Source organism: Schistocerca cancellata, chromosome 7 (assembly GCF_023864275.1).
Source record: "Schistocerca cancellata isolate TAMUIC-IGC-003103 chromosome 7, iqSchCanc2.1, whole genome shotgun sequence".
NCBI classification, from domain to species: Eukaryota; Metazoa; Arthropoda; class Insecta; order Orthoptera; family Acrididae; genus Schistocerca; species Schistocerca cancellata.
The window spans coordinates 614,181,206-614,203,028 of record NC_064632.1 but is presented as its reverse complement, the minus strand read 5'-3'; the positions used below and the strand labels follow the sequence as shown (position 1 = coordinate 614,203,028).

Sequence of the window (21,823 nt, the reverse complement as noted above, 5' to 3'; positions counted from 1 at the left end):
CATTCAGAGCCACCTAATGACGATGGACCACACAAATTGCGTCCCGATTCAATACATCGTCCTCCAGCCGTTTTGACTCCATGGGTCTATTGCTGCCTCGGGCATCTTATGGCCGTTCTGCTGTGAGTCTAGTTTATCGAATGGGACGAAAAACTGATAGTGAATTGTAACGTTCAGGGCCACCTAATGACGATGGATCACTCAAATTGCGTCCCGATTCAATACATCGTCCTCCAGCCAACTTGTCTCCATGGGTCTATTGCTGCCTCGGGCACCTTATGGCCGTTCTGCTGTAAGTCAAAGATTTTCGAATCGGACGAAAAACTGATAGTGAATTGTAACGTTCAGGGCCTCCTAATGACGATGGAACACTCAAATTGAGTCCCGATTCAATACATCGTCCTCCAGCAGACTTGTCACCATGGGTCTATTGCTGCCTCGGGCACCTTATGGCCGTTATTCTGTGAGTCAAAGATTTTCGAATCGGACGAAAAACTGATAATGAATTGTAACGTTCAGGGCCACTTAATGACGATGGATCACTCAAATTGCGTCCCGATTCAATACATTGTCCTCCAGCAGACTTGTCTCCATGGGTCTATTGCTGCCTCGGGCACCTTATGGCCGTTATGCTGTGAGTCAAAGATTTTCTAATCTGACAAAAAACTGATAGTGAATTGTAACTTTCAGGGCCACCTAATGACGATGGATCACTCAAATTGCGTCACGATTCAATACATCGACCTCCAGCCGACTTGTCTCCATTGCTGCCTCGGGCACCTTATGGCCGTTCTGCTGTAAGTCAAAGATTTTCGAATCGGACGATAAACTGATAGTGATTTGTAACGTTCAGGGCCTCCTAATGACGATGGATCACTCAAATTGCGTCCCGATTCAATACATCGTCCTCCAGCAGACTTGTTTCCATGGGTCTATTGCTGCCTCGGGCACATTATGGCCGTTCTGCTGTGAGTCAAAGATTTTCGAATCGGACGAAAAACTGATAGTGAATTGTAACGTTCAGGGCCTCCTAATGACGATGGAACACTCAAATTGCGTCCCGATTCAATACATCGTCCTCCAGCAGACTTGTCTCCATGGGTCTATTTCTGCCTCGGGCACATTATGGCCGTTCTGCTGTGAGTCAAAGATTTTCGAATCGGACGAAAAACTGATAGTGAATTGTAACGTTCAGGGCCTCCTAATGACGATGGAACACTCAAATTGCGTCCCGATTCAATACATCGTCCTCCAGCAGACTTGTCTCCATGGGTCTATTGCTGCCTCGGGCACCTTATGGCCGTTCTGCTGTGAGTCTAGATTATCGAATGGGACGAAAAACTGATTGTGAATTGTAACGTTCAGGGCCACCTAATGTCGATGGATCACTCAAATTGCGTCCCGATTCAATACATCGTCCTCCAGCCAACTTGTCTCCATGGGTCTATTGCTGCCTCGGGCACCTTATGGCCGTTCTGCTGTGAGTCAAAGATTTTTGAATCGGACGAAAAACTGATAGTGAATTGTAACGTTCAGGGCCTCCTAATGACGATGGAACACTCAAATTGCGTCCCGATTCAATACATCGTCCTCCAGCCGACTTGTTTCCATGGGTCTATTTCTGCCTCGGGCACCTTATGGCCGTTCTGCTGTGAGTCAAAGATTTTCGAATCGGACGAGAAACTGATAGTGAATTGTAACGTTCACGGCCACCTAATGACGATGAATCACTCAAATTACGTCCCGATTCAATACATCGTCCTCCAGCAGACTTGTCTCCATGGGTCTATTGCTGCCTCGGGCACCTTATGGCCGTTCTGCTGTGAGTCAAAGATTTTCGAATCTGACGAAAAGCTGATAGTGAATTGTAACGTTCAGGGCCTCCTAATGACGATGGAACACTCAAATTGCGTCCCGATTCAATACATCGTCCTCCAGCCGACTTGTCTCCATGGGTCTATTGCTGCCTCGGGCACCTTATGGCCGTTCTGCTGTGAGTCAAAGATTTTCGAATCGGACGAAAAACTGATAGTGAATTGTAACGTTCACGGCCACCTAATGACGATGAATCACTCAAATTGCGTCCCGACTCAATACATCGTCCTCCAGCAGACTTGTCTCCATGGGTCTATTGCTGCCTCGGGCACCTTACGGCCGTTCTGCTGTGAGTCAAAGATTTTCGAATCTGAGGAAAAACTGATAGTGAATTGTAACATTCAGGGCCACGTAATGACGATGGATCACTCAAATTGCGTCCCGATTTAATACATCGTCCTCCAGCCGACTTGTCTCCATGGGTCTATTGCTGCCTCGGGCACCTTATGGCCGTTCTGCTGTGAGTCAAAGATTTTCGAATCGGACGAATAACTGATAGTGAATTGTAACATTCAGTGCCACCTAATGACGATGGATCACTCAAATTGCGTCCCGATTCAATACATCGTCCTCCAGCCGACTTGTCTCCATGGGTCTATTGCTGCCTCGGGCACCTTAGGGCCGTTCTGCTGTGAGTCAAAGATTTTCGAATCTGAGGAAAAACTGATAGTGAATTGTAACATTCAGGGCCACGTAATGACGATGGATCACTCAAATTGCGTCCCGATTCAATACATCGTCCTCCAGCCGACTTGTCTCCATGGGTCTATTGCTGCCTCGGGCACCTTATGGCCGTTCTGCTGTGAGTCAAAGATTTTCGAATCGGACGAAAAACTGATACTGAATTGTAACGTTCACGGCCACCTAATATCGATGAATAACTCAAATTGCGTCCCGATTCAATACATCGTTCTCCAGCAGACTTGTCTCCATGGGTCTATTGCTGCCTCGGGCACCTTATGGCCGTTCTGCTGTGACTCAAAGATTTTCGAATCTGACGTAAAGCTGATAGTGAATTGTAACGTTCAGGGCCTCCTAATGACGATGGAACACTCAAATTGCGTCCCGATTCAATACATCGTCCTCCAGCCGACTTGTCTCCATGGGTCTATTGCTGCCTCGGGCACCTTATGGCCGTTCTGCTGTGAGTCAAAGATTTTCGAATCGGACGAAAAACTGATAGTGAATTGTAACGTTCACGGCCACCTAATGACGATGAATCACTCAAATTGCGTCCCGACTCAATACATCGTCCTCCAGCAGACTTGTCTCCATGGGTCTATTGCTGCCTCGGGCACCTTATGGCCGTTCTGGTGTGAGTCAAAGATTTTCGAATCTGAGGAAAAACTGATAGTGAATTGTAACATTCAGGGCCACGTAATGACGATGGATCACTCAAATTGCGTCCCGATTTAATACATCGTCCTCCAGCCGACTTGTCTCCATGGGTCTATTGCTGCCTCGGGCACCTTATGGCCGTTCTGCTGTGAGTCAAAGATTTTCGAATCGGACGAATAACTGATAGTGAATTGTAACATTCAGTGCCACCTAATGACGATGGATCACTCAAATTGCGTCCCGATTCAATACATCGTCCTCCAGCCGACTTGTCTCCATGGGTCTATTGCTGCCTCGGGCACCTTATGGCCGTTCTGCTGTGAGTCAAAGATTTTCGAATCGGACGATAAGCTGATAGTGATTTGTAACGTTCAGGGCCTCCTAATGACGATGGATCACTCAAATTGCGTCCCGATTCAATACATCGTCCTCCAGCAGACTTGTCTTCATGGGTCTATTGCTGCCTCGGGCACCTTATGGCCGTTCTGCTGTGAGTCAAAGATTTTCGAATCGGACGAAAAACTGATAGTGAATTGTAATGTTCAGGGCCACCTAATGACGATGGATCACTCAAATTGCGTCCCGATTCAATACATCGTCCTCCAGCAGACTTGTTTCGATGGGTCTATTGCTGCCTCGGGCACATTATGGCCGTTCTGCTGTGAGTCAAAGATTTTCGAATCGGACGAAAAACTGATAGTGAATTGTAACGTTCAGGGCCTCCTAATGACGATGGAACACTCAAATTGCGTCCCGATTCAATACATCGTCCTCCAGCAGACTTGTCTCCATGGGTCTATTGCTGCCTCGGGCACCTTATGGCCGTTCTGCTGTGAGTCAAAGATTTTCGAATCGGACGATAAGCTGATAGTGATTTGTAACGTTCAGGGCCTCCTAATGACGATGGATCACTCAAATTGCGTCCCGATTCAATACATCATCCTCCAGCAGACTTGTTTCCATGGGTCTATTGCTGCCTCGGGCACATTATGGCCGTTCTGCTGTGAGTCAAAGATTTTCGAATCGGACGATAAACTGATAGTGAATTGTAACGTTCAGGGCCTCCTAATGACGATGGAACACTCAAATTGCGTCCCGATTCAATACATCGTCCTCCAGCAGACTTGTCTCCATGGGTCTATTGCTGCCTCGGGCACCTTATGGCCGTTCTGCTGTGAGTCTAGATTATCGAATGGGACGAAAAACTGATAGTGAATTGTAACGTTCAGGGCCACCTAATGTCGATGGATCACTCAAATTGCGTCCCGTTTCAATACATCGTCCTCCAGCCAACTTGTCTCCATGGGTCTATTGCTGCCTCGGGCACCTTATGGCCGTTCGGCTGTGAGTCAAAGATTTTTGAATCGGACGAAAAACTGATAGTGAATTGTAACGTTCAGGGCCTCCTAATGACGATGGAACACTCAAATTGCGTCCCGATTCAATACATCGTCCTCCAGCCGACTTGTCTCCATGAGTCTATTGCTGCCTCGGGCGCCTTATGGCCGTTCTGCTGTGAGTCAAAGATTTTCGAATCGGACGAAAAACTGATAGTGAATTGTAATGTTCACGGCCACCTAATGACGATGAATCACTCAAATTACCTCCCGATTCAATACATCGTCCTCCAGCAGACTTGTCTCCATGGGTCTATTGCTGCCTCGGGCACCTTATGGCCGTTCTGGTGTGAGTCAAAGATTTTCGAATCTGAGGAAAAACTGATAGTGAATTGTAACATTCAGGGCCACGTAATGACGATGGATCACTCAAATTGCGTCCCGATTCAATACATCGTCCTCCAGCCGACTTGTCTCCATGGGTCTATTGCTGCCTCGGGCACCTTATGGCCGTTCCGCTGTGAGTCAAAGATTTTCGAATCGGACGAATAACTGATAGTGAATTGTAACGCTCACGGCCACCTAATGACGATGAATCACTCAAATTGCGTCCCGATTCAATACATCGTTCTCCAGCAGACTTGTCTCCATGGGTCTATTGCTGCCTCGGGCACCTTATGGCTGTTCTGCTGTGACTCAAAGATTTTCGAATCTGACGAAAAGCTGATAGTGAATTGTAACGTTCAGGGCCTCCTAATGACGATGGAACACTCAAATTGCGTCCCGATTCAATACATCGTCCTCCTGCAGACTTGTCTCCATGGGTCTATTGCTGCCTCGGGCACCTTATGGCCGTTATGCTGTGAGTCAAAGATTTTCGAATCGGACGAAAAACTGATAATGAATTGTAACGTTCAGGGCCACCTAATGACGATGGATCACTCAAATTGCGTCCCGATTCAATACATTGTCCTCCAGCAGACTTGTCTCCATGGGTCTATTGCTGCCTCGGGCACCTTATGGCCGTTATGCTGTGAGTCAAAGATTTTCTAATCTGACAAAAAACTGATAGTGAATTGTAACTTTCAGGGCCACCTAATGACGAAGGATCACTCAAATTGCGTCACGATTCAATACATCGACCTCCAGCCGACTTGTCTCCATGGGTCTATTGCTGCCTCGGGCATCTTATGGCCGTTCTGCTGTGAGTCAAAGATTTTCGAATCGGACGAAAAACCGATAGTGAATTGTAACGTTCAGGGCCTCCTAATGGCGATGGAACACTCAAATTGCGTCCCGATTCAATACATCGTCCGCCAGCAGACTTGTCTCCATGGGTCTATTGCTGCCTCGGGCACCTTATGGCCGTTCTGCTGTGAGTCAAAGATTTTAGAATCGGACGAAAAACTGATAGTGAATTGTAACGTTCAGGGCCACCTAATGACGATGGATCACTCAAATTGCGTCCCGATTCAATACATCGTCCTCCAGCAGACTTGTCTCCATGGGTCTATTGCTGCCTCGGGCACCTTATGGCCGTTCTGCTGTGAGTCTAGATTATCGAATGGGACGAAAAACTGATAGAGAATTGTAACGTTCAGGGCCACCTAATGACGATGGATCACTCAAATTGCGTCCCGATTCAATACATCGTCCTCCAGCAGACTTGTCTCCATGAGTCTATTGCTGCCTGGGGCACCTTATGGCCGTTCTGCTGTGAGTCAAAGATTTTCGAATCTGACGAAAAACTGATAGAGAATTGTAACATTCAGGGCCACGTAATGACGATGGATCACTCAAATTGCGTCCCGATTCAATACATCGTCCTCCAGCCGACTTGTCTCCATGGGTCTATTGCTGCCTCGGGCACCTTATGGCCGTTCTGCTGTGAGTCAAAGATTTTCCAATCGGACGAAAAACTGATAGTGAATTGTAACGTTCAGGGCCTCCTAATGACGATGGATCACTCAAATTGCGTCCCGATTCAATACATCGTCCTCCAGCAGACTTGTCTTCATGGGTCTATTGCTGCCTCGGGCAGCTTATGGCCGTTCTGCTGTGAGTCAGAGATTTTCGAATCGGACGAAAAACTGATAGTGAATTGTAATGTTCAGGGCCACCTAATGACGATGGATCACTCAAATTGCGTCCCGATTCAATACATCGTCATTCAGCAGACTTGTTTTCATGGGTCTATTGCTGCCTCGGGCACATTACTGCCGTCCTGCTGTGAGTCAAAGATTTTCGAATCGAACGAAAAACTGATAGTGAATTGTAACGTTCAGGGCCTCCTAATGACGATGGAACACTCAAATTGCGTCCTGATTCAATACATCGTCCTCCAGCAGACTTGTCTCCATGGGTCTATTGCTGCCTCGGGCACCTTATGGCCGTTCTGCTGTGATTCAAAGATTTTCGGATCGGACGACAAACTGATAGTGAATTGTAACATTCAGGGCCACCTAATGACGATGGATCACTCAAATTGCGTCCCGATTCAATACATCGTCCTCCAGCCGACTTGTCTCCATGGGTCTATTGCTGCCTCGGGCACCTTATGGCCGTTCTGCTGTGAGTCAAAGATTTTCGAATCGGACGAAAAACTGATAGTGAATTGTAAGGTTCAGGGCCTCCTAATGACGATGGAACACTCAAATTGCGTCCCGATTCAATACATCGTCCTCCAGCAGACTTGTCTCCATGGGTCTATTGCTGCCTCGGGCACCTTATGGCCGTTCTGCTGTGACTCAAAGATTTTCGAATCTGACGAAAAACTGATAGTGAATTGTAACATTCAGGGCCACCTAATGACGATGGATCACTCAAATTGCGTCCCGATTCAATACATCTCCTCCAGCCGACTTGTCTCCATGGGTCTATTGCTGCCTCGGCCACCTTATGGCCGTTCTGCAGTGAGTCAAAGATTTTCGAATCGGACGAAAGACTGATAGTGATTTGTAACGTTCAGGGCCTCCTAATGACGATGGAACACTCAAATTGCGTCCCGATTCAATACATCGTCGTCCAGCAGACTTGTCTTCATGGGTCTATTGCTGCCTCGGGCACCTTACGGCCGTTCTGCTGTGAGTCAAAGATTTTCGAATCGGACGAAAAACTGATAGTGAATTGTAACGTTCAGGGCAACCTAATGACGATGGATCACTCAAATTGCGTCCCGATTCAATACATCGTCCTCCTGCAGACTTGTCTCCATGGGTCTATTGCTGCCTCGGGCACCTTATGGCCGTTCTGCTGTGAGTCAAAGATTTTCGAATCGGACGAAAAACTGATAGTGAATTGTAACATTCAGGGCCACCTAATGACGATGGACCACACAAATTGCGTCCCGATTCAATACATCGTCCTCCAGCCGACTTGACTCCATGGGTCTATTGCTATCTCGGGCATCTTATGGCCGTTCTGCTGTGAGTCTAATTTATCGAATGGGACGAAAAACTGATAGTGAATTGTAACGTTCAGGGCCACCTAATGACGATGGATCATTCAAATTGCGTCCCGATTCAATACATCGTCCTCCAGCCAACTTGTCTCCATGGGTCTATTGCTGCCTCGGGCACCTTATGGCCGTTCTGCTGTGAGTCAAAGATTTTCGAATCGGACGAAAAACTGATAACGAATTGTAACGTTCAGGGCCACCAAATGACGATGGATCACTCAAATTGCGTCCCGATTCAATACATTGTCCTCCAGCACACTTGTCTCCATGGGTCTATTGCTGCCTCGGGCACCTTATGGCCGTTATGCTGTGAGTCAAAGATTTTCTAATCTGACGAAAAACTGATAGTGAATTGTAACTTTCAGGGCCACCTAATGACGATGGATCACTCAAATTGCGTCACGATTCAATACATCGACCTCCAGCCGACTTGTCTCCATAGGTCTATTGCTGCCTCGGGCATCTTATGGCTGTTCTGCTGTGAGTAAAAGATTTTCGAATCGGACGAAAAACTGATAGTGAATTGTAACGTTCAGGGCCTCCTAATGACGATGGAACACTCAAATTGCGTCCCGATTCAATACATTGTCCGCCAGCAGACTTGTCTCCATGGGTCTATTGCTGCCTCGGCACCTTATGGCCGTTCTGCTGTGAGTCAAAGATTTTAGAATCGGACGAATAACTGATAGTGAAATGTAACGTTCAGGGCCACCTAATGACGATGGATCACTCAAATTGCGTCCCGATTCAATACATCGTCCTCCAGCAGACTTGTCTCCATGGGTCTATTGCTGCCTCGGGCACCTTATGGCCGTTCTGCTGTGAGTCTAGATTATCGAAAGGGACGAAAAACTGATAGAGAATTGTAAAGTTCAGGGCCACCTAATGACGATGGATCACTCAAATTGCGTCCCGATTCAATACATCGTCCTCCAGCAGACTTGTCATCATGAGTCTATTGCTGCCTCGGGCACCTTATGGCCGTTATGCTGTGAGTCAAAAATTTTCTAATCTGACGAACAACTGATAGTGAATTGTAACTTTCAGGGCCACCTAATGACGATGGATCACTCAAATTGCGTCACGATTCAATACATCGACCTCCAGCCGACTTGTCTCCATGGGTCTATTGCTGCCTCGGGCACCTTATGGCATTTCTGCTGTGAGTCTAGATTATCGAATGGGACGAAAAACTGATAGTGAATTGTAACGTTCAGGGCCACCTAATGACGATGGATCACTCAAATTGCGTCCCGATTCAATACATCGTCCTCCAGCCAACTTGTCTCCATGGGTCTAATGCTGCCTCGGGCACCTTATGGCCGTTCTGCTGTAAGTCAAAGATTTTCGAATCGGACGAAAAACTGATAGTGAATTGTAACGTTCAGGGCCTCCTAATGACGATGGAACACTCAAATTGCGTCCCGATTCAATACATCGTCCGCCAGCAGACTTATCTCCATGGGTCTATTGCCTCCTCGGGCACCTTATGGCCGTTCTGCTGTGAGTCAAAGATTTTCGAATCGGACGAATAACTGATAGTGAATTGTAACGTTCAGGGCCACCTAATGACGATGGATCACTCAAAATGCGTCCCGATTCAATACATCGTCCTCCAGCAGACTTGTCTCCATGGGTCTATTGCTGCCTCGGGCACCTTATGGCCGTTCTGCTGTGGGTCAAAAATTTTCGAATCTGACGAAAAACTGATAGTGAATTGTAACCTTCAGGGCCACCTAATGACGATGGATCACTCAAATTGCGTCCCGATTCAATACATCCTCCTCCAGCAGACTTGTCTCCATGGGTCTATTGCTGCCTCGGGCACCTTAGGACCGTTCTGCTGTGAGTCAAAGATTTTCGAATCGGACGAAAAACTGATAGTGAATTGCAACGTTCAGGGCCACCTAATGACGAAGGATCACTCAAATTGCGTCCCGATTCAATACATCGTCCTCCAGCAGACTTGTCTCCATGGGTCTATTGCTGCCTCGGGCACCTTATGGCCGTTCTGCTGTGAGTAAAAAATTTTCGAATCTGACGAAAAACTGATAGTGAATTGTAACATTCAGGGCCTCCTAATGACGATGGAACACTCAAATTGCGTCCCGATTCAATACATCGTCCTCCAGCAGACTTGTCTCCATGGGTCTATTGCTGCCTCGGGCACCTTATGGCCGTTCTGATCTGAGTCAAAGATTTTCGAATCTGACGAAAAACTGATAGTGAATTGTAACATTCAGGGCCACCTAATGACGATGGAACACTCAAATTGCGTCCCGATTCAATACATCGTCCTCCAGCCGACTTGTCTCCATGGCCGTTATGCTGTGAGTCCAAATTATCGAATGGGACGAAAAACTGATAGTGAATTGTAACATTCAGGGCCTCCTAATGACGATGGAACACTCAAATTGCGTCCCGATTGAATACATCGTCCTCCAGCAGACTTGTCTCCATGGGTCCATTGCTGCCTCGGGCACCTTATGGCCGTTCTGCTGTGAGTCAAAGATTTTCGAATCGGACGAAAAACTGATAGTGAATTTTAACGTTCAGGGCCACCTAATGACGATGGATCACTCAAATTGCGTCCCGATTCAATATATCGTCCTCCAGCAGACTTGTCTCCATGGGTCTATTGCTGCCTAGGGCACCTTATGGCCGTTCTGCTGTGAGTCAAAGATTTTCGAATCGGACGAAAAACTGATAGTGAATTGTAACGTTCAGGGCCACCTAATGACGATGGATCACTCAAATTGCGTCCCGATTCAATACATCGTCCTCCAGCAGACTTGTCTCCATGGGTCTATTGCTGCCTCGGGCACCTTATGGCCGTTCTGCTGTGACTCAAAGATTTTCGAATCGGACGAAAAACTGATAGTGAATTGTAACGTTCAGGGCCACCTAATGACGATGGATCACTCAAATTGCGACCCGATTCAATACATCGTCCTCCAGCCGACTTGTCTCCACGGGTCCATTGCTGCCTCGGGCACCTTAGGGCCGTTCTGCTGTGAGTCAAAGATTTTCGAATCGGACGAAAAATTGATAGTGAATTGTAACGTTCAGGGCCACCTAATGACGATGGAACACTCAAATTGCGTCCCGATTCAATACATCGTCCTCCAGCCAACTTGTCTCCATGGGTCTATTGCTGTCTCGGGCACCTTATGGCCATTCTGCTGTGAGTCAAAGGTTTTCGAATCTGACGAAAAACTGATAGTGAATTGTAACGTTCAGGGCCACCTAATGACGATGGATCACTCAAATTGCGTCCCGATTCAATACATCGTCCTCCAGCCGACTTGTCTCCATGGGTCTATTGCTGCCTCGGGCACCTTAGGGCCGTTCTGCTGTGAGTCAAAGATTTTCGAATCGGACGAAAAACTGATAGTGAATTGTATCATTCAGGACCACCTAATGACGATGGATCACTCAAATTGCGTCCCGATTCAATACATCGTCCTCCAGCAGACTTGTCTCCATGGGTCTATTGCTGCCTCGGGCACCTTATGGCCGTTCTGCTGTGAGTCAAAAATTTTCGAATCTGACGAACATCGTCGTCCAGCAGACTTGTCTCCATGGGTCTATTGCTGCCTCGGGCACCTTATGGCCATTCTGCTGTGAGTCAAAGGTTTTCGAATCGGACGAAAAACTGATAGTGAATTGTAACGTTCAGGGCCACCTAATGACGATGGATCACTCAAATTGCGTCCCGATTCAATACATCGTCCTCCAGCCGACTTGTCTCCATGGGTCTATTGCTGCCTCGGGCACCTTAGGGCCGTTCTGCTGTGAGTCAAAGATTTTCGAATCGGACGAAAAACTGATAGTGAATTGTATCATTCAGGACCACCTAATGACGATGGATCACTCAAATTGCGTCCCGATTCAATACATCGACCTCCAGCAGACTTGTCTCCATGGGTCTATTGCTGCTTCGGGCACCTTATGGCCGTTCTGCTGTGAGTCAAAAATTTTCGAATCTGACGAAAAACTGATAGTGAATTGTAACTTTCAGGGCCACCTAATGACGATGGATCTCTCAAATTGCGTCCCGATTCAATACATCGTCCTCCAGCAGACTTGTCTCCATGGGTCTATTGCTGCCTCGGGCACCTTATGGCCGTTCTGCTGTGAGTCAAAGATTTTCGAATCGGACGAAAAACTGATAGTGAATTGTAACGTTCAGGGCCTCCTAATGACGATGGAACACTCAAATTGCGTCCCGATTCAATACATCGTCCTCCAGCAGACTTGTCTTCATGGGTCTATTGCTGCCTCGGGCACCTTATGGCCGTTCTGCTGTGAGTCAAAGATTTTCGAATCGGACGAAAAACTGATAGTTCAGGGCCACCTAATGACGATGGATCACTCAAATTGCGTCCCGATTCAATACATCGTCCTCCAGCAGACTTGTCTCCATGGGTCTATTGTTGCCTCGGGCACCTTATGGTCGTTCTGCTGTGAGTCAAAGATTTTCGAATCGGACGAAAAACTGATAGTGAATTGTAACGTTCAGGGCCACCTAATGACGATGGATCACTCAAATTGCGTCCCGATTCAATACATCGTCCTCCAGCATACTTGTCTCCATGGGTCTATTTCTGCCTCGGGCACTTTATGGCCGTTCTGCTGTGAGTCAAAGATTTTCGAATCGGACGAAAAACTGATAGTCAATTGCAACATTCAGGGCCACCTAATGACGATGGATCACTCAAATTGCGTCCCGATTCAATACATCGTCTTCCAGCCGACTTGTCTCCATGGGTCTATTGCTGCCTAGGGCACCTTATGGCCGTTCTGCTGTGAGTCAAAGATTTTCGAATCGGACGAAAAACTGATAGTGAATTGTAACGTTCAGGGCCACCTAATGACGATGGATCACTCAAATTGCGACCCGATTCAATACATCGTCCTCCAGCAGACTTGTCTCCATGGGTCTATTGCTGCCTCGTGCACCTTATGGCCGTTCTGCTGTGAGTCAAAGATTTTCGAATCCGACGAAAAACTGATAGTGAATTGTAACGTTCAGGGCCACCTAATGACGATGGATCACTCAAATTGCGACCCGATTCAATACATCGTCCTCCAGCAGACTTGCCTCCATGGGTCTATTGCAGCCTCGTGCACCTTATAGCCGTTCTGCTGTGAGTCAAAGATTTTCGAATCGGACGAAAAACTGATAGTGAATTGTAACGTTCAGGGCCACCTAATGACGATGGATCACTCAAATTGCGTCCCGATTCAATACATCGTCCTCCAGCAGACTTGTCTACATGGGTCTATTGCTGCCTCGGGCACCTTATGGCCGTTCTGCTGTCAGTCAAAGATTTTCGAATCTGACGAAAAACTGATAGTGAATTGTAACATTCAGGGCCACCTAATGACGATGGATCACTCAAATTGCGTCCCGATACAATACATCGTCCTCCAGCCGACTTGTCTCCATGGGTCCATTGCTGCCTCGGGCACCTTAGGACCGTTCTGCTGTGAGTCAAAGATTTTCGAATCGGACGAAAAACTGATAGTGAATTGTAACGTTCAGGGCCACCTAATGACGATGGAACACTCAAATTGCGTCCCGATTCAATACATCGTCCTCCAGCCGACTTGTCTCCATGGGTCTATTGCTGCCTCGGGCACCTTATGGCCGTTCTGCTGTGAGTCAAAGATTTTCGAATCGGACGAAAAACTGATAGTTCAGGGCCACGTAATGACGATGGATCACTCAAATTGCGTCCCGATTCAATACATCGTCCTCCAGCAGACTTGTCTCCATGGGTCTATTGTTGCCTCGGGCACCTTATGGCCGTTCTGCTGTGAGTCAAAGATTTTCGAATCGGACGAAAAACTGATAGTGAATTGTAACGTTCAGGGCCTCCTAATGACGATGGATCACTCAAATTGCGTCCCGATTCAATACATCGTCCTCCAGCAGACTTGTCTCCATGGATCTATTTCTGCCTCGGGCACTTTATGGCCGTTCTGCTGTGAGTCAAAGATTTTCGAATCGGACGAAAAACTGATAGTCAATTGTAACATTCAGGGCCACCTAATGACGATGGATCACTCAAATTGCGTCCCGATTCAATACATCGTTCTCCAGCCGACTTGACTTTATGGGTCTATAGCTGCCTCGGGCACCTTATGGCCGTTCTGCTGTGAGTCTAGATTATCGAATGGGACGAAAAATTGATAGTGAGTTGTAACGTTCAGCGGAGGGCCTGTGCGGGGTGTGGCAGTGTCGTGCTGGAGTGCCCACTGGTAGCGATGTGGGCTTCCTCGCCTCGCCTCGCCTCGCCTCACACCAGGTGTCTGCGTAGTTTGCAGTGCAATCGCACCATTCCTATCCCTGTCCCTGTCCCCGTCCCGACTTGTCCCGACTTTGCTCGACTGCCGCTCGCTGCCGCTCGGGTCGTGGTCCATATGACAGCGCAAGCACGACAAACGTCTGCGGGACGAGACGAGACGAGACGAGACAAGACGAGACGACTAAGGAATAAATTCGTGGTTACAAATCAAATTTGGAACTCTACACTCCTACACAACAATAGGCGGTGACGTATTTCAGAAATCACCTGCCGATTTGTACTGTTTTGTCGTTTTCAAAGTCTTCTTGGCAAACTTGGTTAGCACATTCTCCCTCAAACTGAGTTAATTACTGCATTTTCGTACCATTACAGTAGTTTAAAAGGCTTAAGGAAGCATCTTTGTCACAACAGAAAGGTAGTTTGAAAATTGGGCTGGCGACATAACAAAAGAAAAACAGGAAGGGAGCCAGCAGCACCCGGGTTTTCCAGGCGGTCACCCATCCAAGTACTAGCCGGGCCCGATGTTGCGTAACTTCGGTGATCGGACGAGAACCGGTGTATTCATCATGGTATGGCCGTTGGCGCTCATCTAATGTAGGAGCACGGCAGAATTCGCGTTCGGCTTTTCTCCCAACACACAAAATGTTATTTTCGGCCGCATTTGACGAAAGCGCTTCCTTCCGCAACCGCCAGTTCCTCGAGGACGGCGCGGGGAGGCGCGCCCGGCGTCCCAGCAGAGTGACGGCCGAATTGGCGGGCGCACCGCCGCGTGTGTGAGACGCACTGCTGCTCGTTGCACCCCCTGTCATTCGCTGGGCGCGTGCAGCCTTCGACACTAGCGGAAGGCGCATCTTGTCCCTGGTGTTCAGCGGAGGGCCTGTGCGGGGTGTGGCAGTGTCGTGCTGGAGGGCCCACTGGTAGCGATGTGGGCTTCTTCGCCTCGCCTCGCCTCGCCTCACACCAGGTGTCTGCGTAGTTTGCAGTGCATTCGCACCATTCCTATCCCTGTCCCTGTCCCCGTCCCGACTTGTCCCGACTTTGCTCGACTGCCGCTCGCTGCCGCTCGGGTCGTGGTCCATATGACAGCGTAAGCACGACAAACGTCTGCGGGACGAGACGAGACGAGACGAGACGAGACGACTAAGGAATAAATTCGTGGTTACAAATCAAATTTGTAACTCTACACTCCTACACAACAATAGGCGGTGACGTATTTCAGAAATCACCTGCCGATTCGTACTGTTTTGTCGTTTTCAAAGTCTTCTTGGCAAACTTGGTTAGCACATTCTCCCTCAAACTGAGTTAATTACTGCATTTTCGTACCATTACAGTAGTTTAAAAGGCTTAAGGAAGCATCTTTGTCACAACAGAAAGGTAGTTTGAAAATTGGGCTGGCGACATAACAAAAGAAAAACAGGAAGGGAGCCAGCAGCACCCGGGTTTTCCAGGCGGTCACCTATCCAAGTACTAGCCGGGCCCGATGTTGCTTAACTTCGGTGATCGGACGAGAACCGGTGTATTCATCATGGTATGGCCGTTGGCGCTCATCTAATGTAGGAGCACGGCAGAATTCGCGTTCGGCTTTTCTCCCAACACACAAAATGTTAGTTTTCGGCCGCATTTGACGAAAGCGCTTCCTTCCGCAACCGCCAGTTCCTCGAGGACGGCGCGGGGAGGCGCGCCCGGCGTCCCAGCAGAGTGACGGCCGAATTGGCGGGCGCACCGCCGCGTGTGTGAGACGCACTGCTGCTCGTTGCACCCCCTGTCATTCGCTGGGCGCGTGCAGCCTTCGACACTAGCGGAAGGCGCATCTTGTCCCTGGTGTTCAGCGGAGGGCCTGTGCGGGGTGTGGCAGTGTCGTGCTGGAGGGCCCAATGGTAGCGATGTGGGCTTCCTCGCCTCGCCTCGCCTCGCCTCGCCTCGCCTCACACCAGGTGTCTGCGTAGTTTGCAGTGCATTCGCACCATTCCTATCCCTGTCCCTGTCCCCGTCCCGACTTGTCCCGACTTTGCTCGACTGCCGCTCGCTGCCGCTCGGGTCGTGGTCCATATGACAGCGCAAGCACGACAAACGTCTGCGGGACGAGACGAGACGAGACGAGACGAGACGACTAAGGAATAAATTCGTGGTTACAAATCAAATTTGGAACTCTACACTCCTACACAACAATAGGCGGTGACGTATTTCAGAAATCACCTTCCGATTCGTACTGTTTTGTCGTTTTCAAAGTCTTCTTGGCAAACTTGGTTAGCACATTCTCCCTCAAACTGAGTTAATTACTGCATTTTCGTACCATTACAGTAGTTTAAAAGGCTTAAGGAAGCATCTTTGTCACAACAGAAAGGTAGTTTGAAAATTGGGCTGGCGACATAACAAAAAAAAAAAACAGGAAGGGAGCCAACAGCACCCGGGTTTCCCAGGTGGTCACCCATCCAAGTACTAGCCGGGCCCGACGATGCTTAACTTCGGTGATCGGACGAGAACCGGTGTATTCATCATGGTATGGCCGTTGGCGCTCATCTAATGTAGGAGCACGGCAGAATTCGCGTTCGGCTTTTCTCCCAACACACAAAATGTTAGTTTTCGGCCGCATTTGACGAAAGCGCTTCCTTCCGCAACCGCCAGTTCCTCGAGGACGGCGCGGGGAGGCGCGCCCGGCGTCCCAGCAGAGTGACGGCCGAATTGGCGGGCGCACCGCCGCGTGTGTGAGACGCACTGCTGCTCGTTGCACCCCCTGTCATTCGCTGGGCGCGTGCAGCCTTCGACACTAGCGGAGGACGCATCTTGTCCTTGGTGTTCAGCGGAGGGCCTGTGCGGGGTGTGGCAGTGTCGTGCTGGAGGGCCCACTGGTAGCGATGTGGGCTTCCTCGCCTCGCCTCGACTCGCCTCGCCTCGCCTCACACCAGGTGTCTGCGTAGTTTGCAGTGCATTCGCACCATTCCTATCCCTGTCCCTGTCCCCGTCCCGACTTGTGCCGACTTTGCTCGACTGCCGCTCGCTGCCGCTCGGGTCGTGGTCCATATGACAGCGCAAGCAGGACAAACGTCTGCGGGACGAGACGAGACGAGATGAGACGAGACGAGACGACTAAGGAATAAATTCGTGGTTACAAATCAAATTTGGAACTCTACACTCCTACACAACAATAGGCGGTGACGTATTTCAGAAATCACCTGCCGATTCGTACTGTTTTGTCGTTTTCAAAGTCTTCTTGGCAAACTTGGTTAGCACATTCTCCCTCAAACTGAGTTAATTACTGCATTTTCGTACCATTACAGTAGTTTAAAAGGCTTAAAGAAGCATCTTTGTCGCAACAGAAAGGTAGTATGAAAATTGGGCTGGCGACATAACAAAAAAAAAAACAGGAAGGGAGCCAGCAGCACCCGGGTTTTCCAGGCGGTCACCCATCCAAGTACTAGCCGGGCCCGATGTTGCTTAACTTCGGTGATCGGACGAGAACCGGTGTATTCATCATGGTATGGCCGTTGGCGCTCATCTAATGTAGGAGCACGGCAGAATTCGCGTTCGGCTTTTCTCCCAACACACAAAATGTTAGTTTTCGGCCGCATTTGACGAAAGCGCTTCCTTCCGCAACCGCCAGTTCCTCGAGGACGGCGCGGGGAGGCGCGCCCGGCGTCCCAGCAGTGTGACGGCCGAATTGGCGGGCGCACCGCCGCGTGTGTGAGACGCACTGCTGCTCGTTGCACCCCCTGTCATTCGCTGGGCGCGTGCAGCCTTCGACACTAGCGGAAGGCGCATCTTGTCCCTGGTGTTCAGCGGAGGGCCTGTGCGGGGTGTGGCAGTGTCGTGCTGGAGGGCCCACTGGTAGCGATGTGGGCTTCCTCGCCTCGCCTCGCCTCGCCTCACACCAGGTGTCTGCGTAGTTTGCAGTGCATTCGCACCATTCCTATCCCTGTCCCAGTCCCCGTCCCGACTTGTCCCGACTTTGCTCGACTGCCGCTCGCTGCCGCTCGGGTCGTGGTCCATATGACAGCGTAAGCACGACAAACGTCTGCGGGACGAGACGAGACGAGACGAGACGAGACGACTAAGGAATAAATTCGTGGTTACAAATCAAATTTGTAACTCTACACTCCTACACAACAATAGGCGGTGACGTATTTCAGAAATCACCTGCCGATTCGTACTGTTTTGTCGTTTTCAAAGTCTTCTTGGCAAACTTGGTTAGCACATTCTCCCTCAAACTGAGTTAATTACTGCATTTTCGTACCATTACAGTAGTTTAAAAGGCTTAAGGAAGCATCTTTGTCACAACAGAAAGGTAGTTTGAAAATTGGGCTGGCGACATAACAAAAGAAAAACAGGAAGGGAGCCAGCAGCACCCGGGTTTTCCAGGCGGTCACCTATCCAAGTACTAGCCGGGCCCGATGTTGCTTAACTTCGGTGATCGGACGAGAACCGGTGTATTCATCATGGTATGGCCGTTGGCGCTCATCTAATGTAGGAGCACGGCAGAATTCGCGTTCGGCTTTTCTCCCAACACACAAAATGTTAGTTTTCGGCCGCATTTGACGAAAGCGCTTCCTTCCGCAACCGCCAGTTCCTCGAGGACGGCGCGGGGAGGCGCGCCCGGCGTCCCAGCAGAGTGACGGCCGAATTGGCGGGCGCACCGCCGCGTGTGTGAGACGCACTGCTGCTCGTTGCACCCCCTGTCATTCGCTGGGCGCGTGCAGCCTTCGACACTAGCGGAAGGCGCATCTTGTCCCTGGTGTTCAGCGGAGGGCCTGTGCGGGGTGTGGCAGTGTCGTGCTGGAGGGCCCAATGGTAGCGATGTGGGCTTCCTCGCCTCGCCTCGCCTCGCCTCGCCTCGCCTCACACCAGGTGTCTGCGTAGTTTGCAGTGCATTCGCACCATTCCTATCCCTGTCCCTGTCCCCGTCCCGACTTGTCCCGACTTTGCTCGACTGCCGCTCGCTGCCGCTCGGGTCGTGGTCCATATGACAGCGCAAGCACGACAAACGTCTGCGGGACGAGACGAGACGAGACGAGACGAGACGACTAAGGAATAAATTCGTGGTTACAAATCAAATTTGGAACTCTACACTCCTACACAACAATAGGCGGTGACGTATTTCAGAAATCACCTTCCGATTCGTACTGTTTTGTCGTTTTCAAAGTCTTCTTGGCAAACTTGGTTAGCACATTCTCCCTCAAACTGAGTTAATTACTGCATTTTCGTACCATTACAGTAGTTTAAAAGGCTTAAGGAAGCATCTTTGTCACAACAGAAAGGTAGTTTGAAAATTGGGCTGGCGACATAACAAAAAAAAAAAACAGGAAGGGAGCCAACAGCACCCGGGTTTCCCAGGTGGTCACCCATCCAAGTACTAGCCGGGCCCGACGATGCTTAACTTCGGTGATCGGACGAGAACCGGTGTATTCATCATGGTATGGCCGTTGGCGCTCATCTAATGTAGGAGCACGGCAGAATTCGCGTTCGGCTTTTCTCCCAACACACAAAATGTTAGTTTTCGGCCGCATTTGACGAAAGCGCTTCCTTCCGCAACCGCCAGTTCCTCGAGGACGGCGCGGGGAGGCGCGCCCGGCGTCCCAGCAGAGTGACGGCCGAATTGGCGGGCGCACCGCCGCGTGTGTGAGACGCACTGCTGCTCGTTGCACCCCCTGTCATTCGCTGGGCGCGTGCAGCCTTCGACACTAGCGGAGGACGCATCTTGTCCTTGGTGTTCAGCGGAGGGCCTGTGCGGGGTGTGGCAGTGTCGTGCTGGAGGGCCCACTGGTAGCGATGTGGGCTTCCTCGCCTCGCCTCGACTCGCCTCGCCTCGCCTCACACCAGGTGTCTGCGTAGTTTGCAGTGCATTCGCACCATTCCTATCCCTGTCCCTGTCCCCGTCCCGACTTGTGCCGACTTTGCTCGACTGCCGCTCGCTGCCGCTCGGGTCGTGGTCCATATGACAGCGCAAGCAGGACAAACGTCTGCGGGACGAGACGAGACGAGATGAGACGAGACGAGACGACTAAGGAATAAATTCGTGGTTACAAATCAAATTTGGAACTCTACACTCCTACACAACAATAGGCGGTGACGTATTTCAGAAATCACCTGCCGATTCGTACTGTTTTGTCGTTTTCAAAGTCTTCTTGGCAAACTTGGTTAGCACATTCTCCCTCAAACTGAGTTAATTACTGCATTTTCGTACCATTACAGTAGTTTAAAAGGCTTAAAGAAGCATCTTTGTCGCAACAGAAAGGTAGTATGAAAATTGGGCTGGCGACATAACAAAAAAAAAAAACAGGAAGGGAGCCAGCAGCACCCGGGTTTTCCAGGCGGTCACCCATCCAAGTACTAGCCGGGCCCGATGTTGCTTAACTTCGGTGATCGGACGAGAACCGGTGTATTCATCATGGTATGGCCGTTGGCGCTCATCTAATGTAGGAGCACGGCAGAATTCGCGTTCGGCTTTTCTCCCAACACACAAAATGTTAGTTTTCGGCCGCATTTGACGAAAGCGCTTCCTTCCGCAACCGCCAGTTCCTCGAGGACGGCGCGGGGAGGCGCGCCCGGCGTCCCAGCAGTGTGACGGCCGAATTGGCGGGCGCACCGCCGCGTGTGTGAGACGCACTGCTGCTCGTTGCACCCCCTGTCATTCGCTGGGCGCGTGCAGCCTTCGACACTAGCGGAAGGCGCATCTTGTCCCTGGTGTTCAGCGGAGGGCCTGTGCGGGGTGTGGCAGTGTCGTGCTGGAGGGCCCACTGGTAGCGATGTGGGCTTCCTCGCCTCGCCTCGCCTCGCCTCACACCAGGTGTCTGCGTAGTTTGCAGTGCATTCGCACCATTCCTATCCCTGTCCCAGTCCCCGTCCCGACTTGTCCCGACTTTGCTCGACTGCCGCTCGCTGCCGCTCGGGTCGTGGTCCATATGACAGCGTAAGCACGACAAACGTCTGCGGGACGAGACGAGACGAGACGAGACGAGACGACTAAGGAATAAATTCGTGGTTACAAATCAAATTTGTAACTCTACACTCCTACACAACAATAGGCGGTGACGTATTTCAGAAATCACCTGCCGATTCGTACTGTTTTGTCGTTTTCAAAGTCTTCTTGGCAAACTTGGTTAGCACATTCTCCCTCAAACTGAGTTAATTACTGCATTTTCGTACCATTACAGTAGTTTAAAAGGCTTAAGGAAGCATCTTTGTCACAACAGAAAGGTAGTTTGAAAATTGGGCTGGCGACATAACAAAAGAAAAACAGGAAGGGAGCCAGCAGCACCCGGGTTTTCCAGGCGGTCACCTATCCAAGTACTAGCCGGGCCCGATGTTGCTTAACTTCGGTGATCGGACGAGAACCGGTGTATTCATCATGGTATGGCCGTTGGCGCTCATCTAATGTAGGAGCACGGCAGAATTCGCGTTCGGCTTTTCTCCCAACACACAAAATGTTAGTTTTCGGCCGCATTTGACGAAAGCGCTTCCTTCCGCAACCGCCAGTTCCTCGAGGACGGCGCGGGGAGGCGCGCCCG

The 21,823-nt window shown here is 49.9% G+C and overlaps 8 non-coding genes across 8 annotated transcripts; all 8 read right to left on the bottom strand.

Moving 5' to 3' along the window:
* Nucleotides 1–14,785: 14,785 nt before the first annotated feature.
* Nucleotides 14,786–14,904, bottom strand: LOC126092955 (5S ribosomal RNA). The gene has a single exon (XR_007521377.1). It is a non-coding gene; the product is annotated as a 5S ribosomal RNA (ribosomal RNA).
* Nucleotides 14,905–15,744: 840 nt separating this feature from the next.
* LOC126092954 (5S ribosomal RNA) lies at nt 15,745–15,863 on the bottom strand. Its single transcript, XR_007521376.1, has one exon. It is a non-coding gene; the product is annotated as a 5S ribosomal RNA (ribosomal RNA).
* Nucleotides 15,864–16,716: 853 nt separating this feature from the next.
* Nucleotides 16,717–16,835, bottom strand: LOC126093066 (5S ribosomal RNA). Its single transcript, XR_007521387.1, has one exon. It is a non-coding gene; the product is annotated as a 5S ribosomal RNA (ribosomal RNA).
* Nucleotides 16,836–17,692: 857 nt separating this feature from the next.
* Nucleotides 17,693–17,811, bottom strand: LOC126093876 (5S ribosomal RNA). Its single transcript, XR_007521828.1, has one exon. It is a non-coding gene; the product is annotated as a 5S ribosomal RNA (ribosomal RNA).
* An 841-nt stretch (nt 17,812–18,652) lies between these two features.
* On the bottom strand, nt 18,653–18,771 carry LOC126093879 (5S ribosomal RNA). Its single transcript, XR_007521831.1, has one exon. It is a non-coding gene; the product is annotated as a 5S ribosomal RNA (ribosomal RNA).
* An 853-nt stretch (nt 18,772–19,624) lies between these two features.
* On the bottom strand, nt 19,625–19,743 carry LOC126093055 (5S ribosomal RNA). Its single transcript, XR_007521386.1, has one exon. It is a non-coding gene; the product is annotated as a 5S ribosomal RNA (ribosomal RNA).
* An 858-nt stretch (nt 19,744–20,601) lies between these two features.
* LOC126093875 (5S ribosomal RNA) lies at nt 20,602–20,720 on the bottom strand. Its single transcript, XR_007521827.1, has one exon. It is a non-coding gene; the product is annotated as a 5S ribosomal RNA (ribosomal RNA).
* An 841-nt stretch (nt 20,721–21,561) lies between these two features.
* Nucleotides 21,562–21,680, bottom strand: LOC126093878 (5S ribosomal RNA). Its single transcript, XR_007521830.1, has one exon. It is a non-coding gene; the product is annotated as a 5S ribosomal RNA (ribosomal RNA).
* Nucleotides 21,681–21,823: the final 143 nt, after the last annotated feature.